The sequence below is a fragment of the Mustela erminea genome, chromosome 9 (assembly GCF_009829155.1).
Source record: "Mustela erminea isolate mMusErm1 chromosome 9, mMusErm1.Pri, whole genome shotgun sequence".
Taxonomy (NCBI): Eukaryota; Metazoa; Chordata; class Mammalia; order Carnivora; family Mustelidae; genus Mustela; species Mustela erminea.
In genome coordinates, this window is record NC_045622.1 from 21,038,878 (window position 1) to 21,047,635 (window position 8,758).

The following is an 8,758-nucleotide window of genomic DNA, read 5'->3' on the forward strand; positions in this document are numbered from 1 at the left end:
GGACCCCGAATAGCCAGGGGAATGTTGAAAAAGAAAAGCAAAGCTGGTGGCATCACAATTCCAGACTTCAAGCTCTATCACAAAGCTCTAATCATCAAGACAGTATGGTACTGGCACAAAGACAGACACACAGATCAATGGAACAGAATAGAGAACCCACAAATGGACCCTCAACTCTATGGTCAACTAATCTTCGACAAAGCAGGAAAGAATCTCCAATGGAAAAAAGACAGTCTCTTCAACAAATGGTGTTGGGAAAATAGGACAGCCACATACAGAAGAATGAAACTGGACCATTTCCTTACACAACACATGAAAATAGACTCAAAATGGATGAAAGACCTCAGTGTGAGGCAGGAATCTATCAAAATCCTAGAGGACACACAGGCAGCAACTTCTGTGACCTAGGCCACAGCAACTTCTTGCTAGACACATCTCCAAAGGCAAGGGAAACAAGCAAAAATGAACTATTGGGATTTCATCAAGATAAAAAGCTTTTGCACAGCAAAGGAAACAGTTAACAAAACCAAAAGACAACTGACAGAATGGGGGAAGATATTTGCAAATGTCTTATTAGATAAAGGGCTAGTATCCACAATCTATAAAGAACTTATAAAACTCAATACCCAAAGAACAAAAAATCCAATAAAGAAATGGGCAGATGGGGCACCTGGGTGGCTCAGTGGGTTAAAGCCTCTGCCTTCGGCTCAGGTCATGATCCCAGGGTCCTGGGATCGAGCCCCATATCGGGCTCTCTGCTCAGCGGGGAGCCTGCTTCCTCCTCTCTCTCTCTGTCTGCCTCTCAGCCTACTTGTGATCTCTTTCCATCAAATGAATAAATAAAAAAATTTTGAAAAAAAAAAAAAAAGAAATGGGCAGATGACTCGAACAGACATTTCTCCAAAGCAGACATCCAAATGACCAACAGATACATGAAAAAATGCTCAACATCACTGGGCATCAGGGAACTACAAATCAAAATCACAGTAAGATACCCCCTCACACCAGTCAGAATGGCTAAAATTAACAAGTCAGGAAATCACAGGTGTTGGTGAGGATGAGGAGAAAGGGGAACCCTCCTACACTGTTGGTGGGAATGCAAACTGGTGCAGCCACTCTGGAAAACAGCATGGAGGTCCCTTAAAAAGTTGAAAATAGAGCTGCCCTACGACCCAGCAATCGCACTACTGAGTATTTATCCTAAAGATACAAATGTAGTGATCCAAAGGGGCACGTGCATCCCAGTTTTTATAGCAGCAATGTCCACAATAGCCAAACTGTGGAAAGAGCCCAGACATCCATTGACAGATGAATGGATAAAGGAGATCTGATACACACACACACACACACACACACACACACACACACATTGTGTATACACACACACACACACACGAATGATATATATACAATGTATATATACATACAATATATATACAATGTGTATGTGTGTGTACACAACACACACACACACCTACATACAATGGAATACTATGCAGCCATAAAAAATGAAACTTGCCTTGTAATGAGGTGGATGGAACTGGATGGTTTTATGCTAAGTGAAATAAGTCATTGCAGAAAGATAAATATCATATGATCTCAGTGATATGTGGAATTTAGGAAACACAACAGGGTCATCAGGGAAGAACGGAAAAAATAAAACAAGATGAAATCAGAGAGGGAGACAAAACATAAGAGACTCTAAATCTCAGGAAACAAACTGTGGATTGCTGGAGGGGACGGGGGTGCGGGGATGGTAACTGGGTGATGGAGATTAAGGAGGGCACCTGATGGAATGAGCACTGGGTATTATATAAGACTGAGGAATCGCAGACCTGTACTTCTGAAACCAATAATACATTATATGTTAATTAATTGAATTCAAATGAAAAAATGTTAAAAAAAGAGAACTTGGTTGATTTTGATAACTGACCATTTGTGCCACTGTTTTTACCCCCCTCTTCCTGGACTTTAACTTCCATTCTTATGTTTTAAATTTACTAATAGACTAATAGACTGAGCCCACAAAACCCTAAGCCCAACAGTCAACCCCGATAAAAGCAGACGCGTGTGGGCACTTGCCTCCCCCATGCCCACCCTCACTGTGCAGCACCAGGTATGTCGTGTCCTGTCCAGGTCTTGTAAGTAATCAACCTTCTTTTTTTTTTCAAAAAAATTCAAAATTCCCTGATGGTTGTTGCTGAAGGCTATTTTGCAATCGTAAGGGCCGGGCCAACTACAACATTGGTGGGTATATAAAAGGAAGCTTCTGCCCACAGCTTGAAAGCAGTCAAATCCAGGCTCTAGAACAATCTGTCCAAGCCCTTCCAGGTCACTCTGCTCCCTGTTTAAGCCAGCCTGTGCATCTTGCTGCCATCCCAGAGGGAGATGGCTAAGTTCCTGCTTCTGGTCCTGCTGCTGGCAATCTTCCCTTTTGTGTTCTTCCAAGGAGTGGGTGAGGCCCTGGGCTGGCTGGGCAGGGGTGAGGGAGCAGCCCCAGGATGGTGGCCTGACCTGGCTGGGAAGGAAGATGCTTAAGGATGAGGTTCTGGGATGGTGTGTGTACCGAGGGTTTAAGGTCTCCCAGGTCCCTTCTTAAGATCTCCAGGTGGAGTCAGTCTCTCCCCTGGGGCAGATTGGGGCCAAGGGCTCTTCTCATTTTAGGGCTTTGGGGCTGACTGGGCTGGCCCTAAGCAGCAGAGCCAACAGTAGCTTGAGACTTTCCATAAAGCAGCAGCCTAGGGGCTGCGATGTAGCCAGAAGATGTAATAAATGGCTTGTTTTGAACCAATATTTTCACAGCACCATTTCACTTAGACATGTATATACTTTGGATGAATTTGGTGTTCGGCCAGGAAATCTTTGAAGACTAAAGTCTTCCTCCTTACCTTCAAGCCAGTGTAGTCCTTATGCTCACCAATTTCCCCCAGAGACCTGGCCCCGACTGGCTGTAGGCAGGTGCTCTGGTTGTCTTCCACACGATGACTTCACAGCTAAGAGGAGAGCTTTTACATAGTAAACTCTTTCAGATTTTTATCTATCTATTTATTTATTTAAAGAAGATTTTATTTATTTATTTGACAGAGAGAGAGAGATCCCAAGTAGGCAGAGCAGCAGGCAGAGAGAGAGGGGGAAGCTGGCTCCCCATCGAGCAGAGAGCCCGATGCGGAGCTCCATCCCAGGACCCTGGGATCATGACCTGAGCCAAAGGCAGAGGCTCAACCGACAGCCACCCAGGCACCACACCTCTTTTAGATTTTTTTTTTGTTGTTGTACTTTTAGATTTTTTTAAAAAAATTTATTTACTTTTTTGACAGAGAAAGAGAGAGAGTGAGAGAGAGCACAAGCAGGGGGAGCAGCAGGGAGAGGGAGAAGCAGGCTCCCCCACTGAGCAGGAAGCCCAAGGCAGGGCTCAATCCCAGGACCCTGAGATTATGACCTGAGCCAAAGGCAGATCTGAACTGACTGAGCCACCCAGGAGCCCCCTCTTTTAAATTTTTAATAGCATGTGAGCACAGAGCTGGTACCAGGGGGATGCTCAGCCAGGCGACTAGGGAAGAAAAATTAAAGAAAGACGATCACTTAGTGTTGTTTGGAGCAAAGTCGGAAATTTCACTTGCCTAGTTAGAACTCAAGTTTTCTGTCCTTATTTCTCACTTGCCAGTATCTCTTACCTAATCTGGCAGGTAACATCTTCAATTTTTGTTCTAGGTTATTTTCAGTAAACTGTTTTAGTGTGATGTAATTCACAAAGTATGCAATTCACTCGTGAAGTATACAGGAGTTCTTTATCCTTAAAAGATTTTGAGATTACGATGCGGGAAGACCCCTTTTCCCTAAATATCTGATGGAAGCAACCTAGTGGGAATATTTCTGCCCCAGATTATGTGTGGGAGAAGTAGTTAGAGTCATGCTGTGTCCTAAGGTGTCCTCGCACGCCTCGGTCTGAGGTCTTTCCACCCCGGCTCATGTCTGTTTCTCCACAGCTCCAGCCACAACGTGTATGGTCTGCAGTCTTTTTAGAAAAGGCAAATGTAAGGCAGGCAGTGGCAACTGCACCGTGGAGCAAGGCCCAGGATGCAGAACCAGGGATATATTCTATTTCAATATAAGAGGTAATGACATTGAACCAGGCTCTCCTGGCTTGAGCAGGTCCCTGCCTCTTGATACCATGTCAGGAAGGTGAGGCTGACGTGCTCCTCTCTCCACCGCCCCCCCCACCCCAGGCTGGGCATAGTTGTGGAAAGTCCTCTTTCTTTGAGCTCTAACTATTGCTCTCTGACCCTGACTGTGAGCATCCTTCTTTTCCAGATGGATTTCGCTACAACCACACTGAGCTGGACTGTTCCAATGAGTGTAAGTCCTGGCAGCTGGTTCGTGGGGACCTGAAGGTTTCAAGCTTTTGCTGTGAAGGTCAAGATTTCTGCAATAAATATAAAGGGAAGTCATTGTACTGGAAATCCCACTAACTGTTCTTCCCTCGCTGGTGGAGGAGTCCACTGCCCTGTCTGTCCCCAGCCTTGGCTACCCTTGACCCTCTCTGGGCCTCTCTCCTTCCGCATGTGTTCCTGAAGGACATGCAGCATCCTCCTGTCTCCTCCCAGTTCCCCTCTTCACCTCCCCCCTGCCTACTGGCTCCTGCCCCCCAACACTAAACACTGTCAGGTCCCCGTTGGTGTCGTCTTGCTGCAAATCACCAGCCCTCCTTGCTCTGTGTCTCCCCCTCCTTCACAATCACCTAACTTCTCTGGCTGACAGGCTGCCTCGTTGCTAGTGGCACAACTCAGGAGTGACCGCCATGTACGCAGACAGGGGTTGGAGGGGTCAGTGGAAAACTCAGGAAAACCTGTCCCACTGGTGGACAGACAGAGAAGCCCAAGAAGGTGCCGAGGCCCGAAGCAGCAGAGACGGGCTCACCAGCTCTAGATGCTAGGCACAGTCTCTGAGCCCAGCGATGGCTTCCGTTGTCCAGGGAGCGAGGCTGGCAAATCGCAGACACGGGAGACCACGGGAATGGAAAGTGGGTGAAGGCCACCAAAGCAGGTGGGGACGCAGGAGGGAGGAGCATCACTATCTGATTTCTGTGACAGCTGGCAGATCATTGGCAGAGCAGGCTGAATGGAGAAGTGACACAGGAGCCCCATAGCTGAGGGTTGAGGAATGAAGAGACGTGATAGGAGCGCATAAGGAGTATGGGCAGCTCTTCCAGGGAGCTTGGGAGGAACTGAAAAAGTGGGACGGTATCTTCTATAAGAACAGCAAGTTCCATACATTCTTAGGAAAAAAAAGATTTATATCTTTCCTTTAGTGTAAAATGTTTCTGCTATTATTACTATAGGAATATTTGTTACCATCTTATTATCTTTTCAATGAATATTTTAAAACCTCTATCACCACTTTTTTTTTTTTTTTAAAGATTTTATTTATTTATTTGACAGAGAGAGATCACAAGTAGACAGAGAGGTAGGCGGGGCGTGGGGGCGGAGCAGGCTCTGCTCAGAGCAGAGAGCCCGATGTGGGGCTTGATCCCAGGACCCTGGGATCATGACCTGAGCTGAAAGTAGATGCTTAACCCACTGAGCCACCCAGGCACCCCTCTATCACCACTTCTGTATGTATTTTCCCCACTCTTTTGACCTCTTCTTCTTTTCCCTTTATATTACACTTCCTTTGTCCTTATCTCTTTCCTTCATTCTCTTTCCCTAACCAGCCATAATGCAAAATGGACACCATTATCCTTGTTAAATTCCTTATAATCTTCATTCATAAATTAAAACAAAGAGGATTGTCTTGTTTCTCTTTTAAACCAATAAATACAAATTAATTTTGTGTGTGATTTTTTTTAATTTTTGGAACTCCTAAGAATATCTTTTCAATACTGACTTTTATTTTCAGAATGCCAAATGTAAATATTTTTAATGGATTTTTTCCCCCTCTGGATACAAGGTATGGCCAGTTGGATCAGTAATTGTGGGACACAGCCTTATCCTTGAACTTGAAAACATCAGGAACATCCCTGTAAGCTCCACAGTCATAAAAATCCCACTCAAGCATTCCAGTCTACATTAAGCATATCTAGTTGGGTCCTGCTGTACTAAAAAGAGCTATGGATGGGTCAGGGTGAGAGAGGCTGGACCAGCAAAAGGCCTTCTTCTTTTAAAAGATGCCTTATTAGCCATACTCTCATGAACAAGGTAAATCCTAACTATTGTAAAATGTCTGAAAAATACAGAAAAGTTAACAGAAGAGTTAAAAACAGATGTAATGGGCTACACTTAGTGACTTTCTTTCAAAAGATACCATAAGGAAAGGGGGAAAATGCAACCTTATGGTGGTGTGGCCTGGCACACAGGACTCGGTGGGGGGGGGGGTGTCAAGGTTGACACCCGCAGTGATACAGTGGGGTGATAACTTAGACCTTTGATAGGTTGGGTTGGGAGCAGCACCTCACCTCCGTGGTTCTCCTGCCACCGCATCATAACTCTCATCTAACCGTCAGAAGAACATCAGACCCACCCAATCTAGGGGACATCCTGCAAGATATCTGCGTGCTCATCTTCAAATGATCAACGTTACAAAACACGGGGAAATTCTGAAATACTGTCCTGGCCCAGAGGGGAGGAAGAGGCACGAGGAATGAAAGAGATGAGGTATTTTGGAAGAGAAAACATTAGGCAGGAAACTAAGGAAATCTGAACACGGCATGGAATTTGGTTAGTCATAATGAGTCGATATTCTCTCAGAGGCTGTGACAAAAGTACCGAGAAGAAGTAAACTGTTAACAGCAGGAGAAACAGGGTGAGAAACTGCATATTGTCTTTGCAACTTTTTTCTAGGTTTGAAACAGTTCTAAAATTTTTAAGAATTATTGAAAAAAGCCCCACCCAAACCAATACTTAAAAATTAACATTGTTACTTTTGGATAGATCATACAGGACTCCTCATGATGTGGATGCGTACATATCTGGCCATAGGTACATGTACATATATGTAAGTTTTAGGCACATGTTTTATGAGAGTAGGATCATGCATGGACAGTGGATGTTGAATGTCAGCTGTTTTTTGACGGCCAAGGTCAAGGACCCACGGGAGGCCCCAGACACCTGATTTGTCTTAGAGCAGCTTATATCTTGCTCCAGCATATCCTCTCAGACTCTCTCCCAGCTCATCTTCAGGAGAGGGACCGGGCGGGGGCGGGAGGGAGCCAGGATCCCTACTCTTGACCCCCTCTCCCAAGAACCATCAGAGCAGAGACCTGTTTGTCCAAGGCCCTCAGGCGCCTCATGCAAGGGCAGGCCCCAGAGCCTGGTGCTTTAGCCTGACACTGACCTGAGGTCAGGAAGTGGTCACCTGGCTGCAGAGCTGTTTCTACCCTTTGTGTCCTTGAGTGTGAGCAGAGAACCCTCCAGTGGCCTTCCCCTGGGTGGCTGTCGGGTGATCCTAGGGTATGATTGGGCTGCTTTGTGCATTTCCTTTCCTGGAAACTTCCAAGAGTGACAGCCCTCCAAATGACTCATATTGTTCCTTTCTGATCCTGGAAGTGCCAGGGAAATTGGGGAAGTGGTGTGGGAAGAACTGGTGGGGAAGGGGTGTGCTCTCAGACTCCTCCTCCTGCTCAGCCAGAGGAAGCTAGGAAGGGTTTGTGACTCACTGACATCTGGAAGGTGAATGGTCAGTGCAGAAACCTCTGGGACCTTCCATTGCCTTTCTCTGAACTTGGGCTGCTCTTAGAAGACACAAGGTAGATTAAGCCCTGTGGGTAGGAGTGATAACTATCTCCTTGGGTGGGTTTTTACATGAGTTTGTGGGAAGCTGTTTGATAAGAAATAGTAGAGGAGAGGCACCTGGGCAGCTCAGTTAGTTAAGGGTCTGCCTTCAGCCCAGGTCATGATCTCGGGGTCCTGGGATTGAGCCCCATATCAGGCTCCCTGCTCCAAGGGCAGTCTGTTTCTCCCTCTCCCTCTGCCCCTCGAACCTGCTCATTCTCTTCCTTCTAAAGACAGGATAAATTAGAGGTATCTTAATGTTTTGGGAGAGCTATCCTGCCTTCAAAGGCGTATATGGGAAATATGGGAATCGTTCCACCTTTGCCTCAGAGCCATAGCTAGGGGCAGCAATCTGGTTGCAAGGAGAAATGCAAAAGCTCTCATCGCGAAGCTGTGTTTCAATAGCAAGTTCATTGTGTGTTCCTTAGGTAGTGACTTTATTAGGTCTGCGAGGGGACAAGGGGCTCCAGCCTGCCTCCTCCGTATTCCGGTGAGATCTTTGTACCACCAGCCAGAGCCCGTGCAATGTGTGATCTCTCAGCCATGTCCCCGGACTTGGTCCAAATCTGGACTCATCTGTTCTTCAAGGTTTGATTGCTCCTCTCCATTTCCCTCCCACGCCTCTCCCACTGGACCTCTTCATCTGAAACCTGGGGTGTTGGAATCTGGTAGCCCCTCTTTCCTTCACCTTGTCGAAGGTTTTCCAAACTTTCCAGGGTTGAGGAGAAATGCATGAAAGCCCCCAGAAACATTCAAGGTCCAATGGAAGCAGCATTCTGAAAGGGTTTCAGACTCCAGGGAATGGCTCATAAGGTGTGAACATCCTTGTAGATTTCAGGGCTGGAGTTGACAGAGTTGGAAAACTAAATACACACTTCATGCACCCATGTAGTTACAAGCATGGGAAAGTGGAGAGTGACTTTAGCAATAAAATGGGTAGAGTTGAAAGGAATACTAAGGAACACCAAAGATAAAGATTTGGGTGAGGGAGA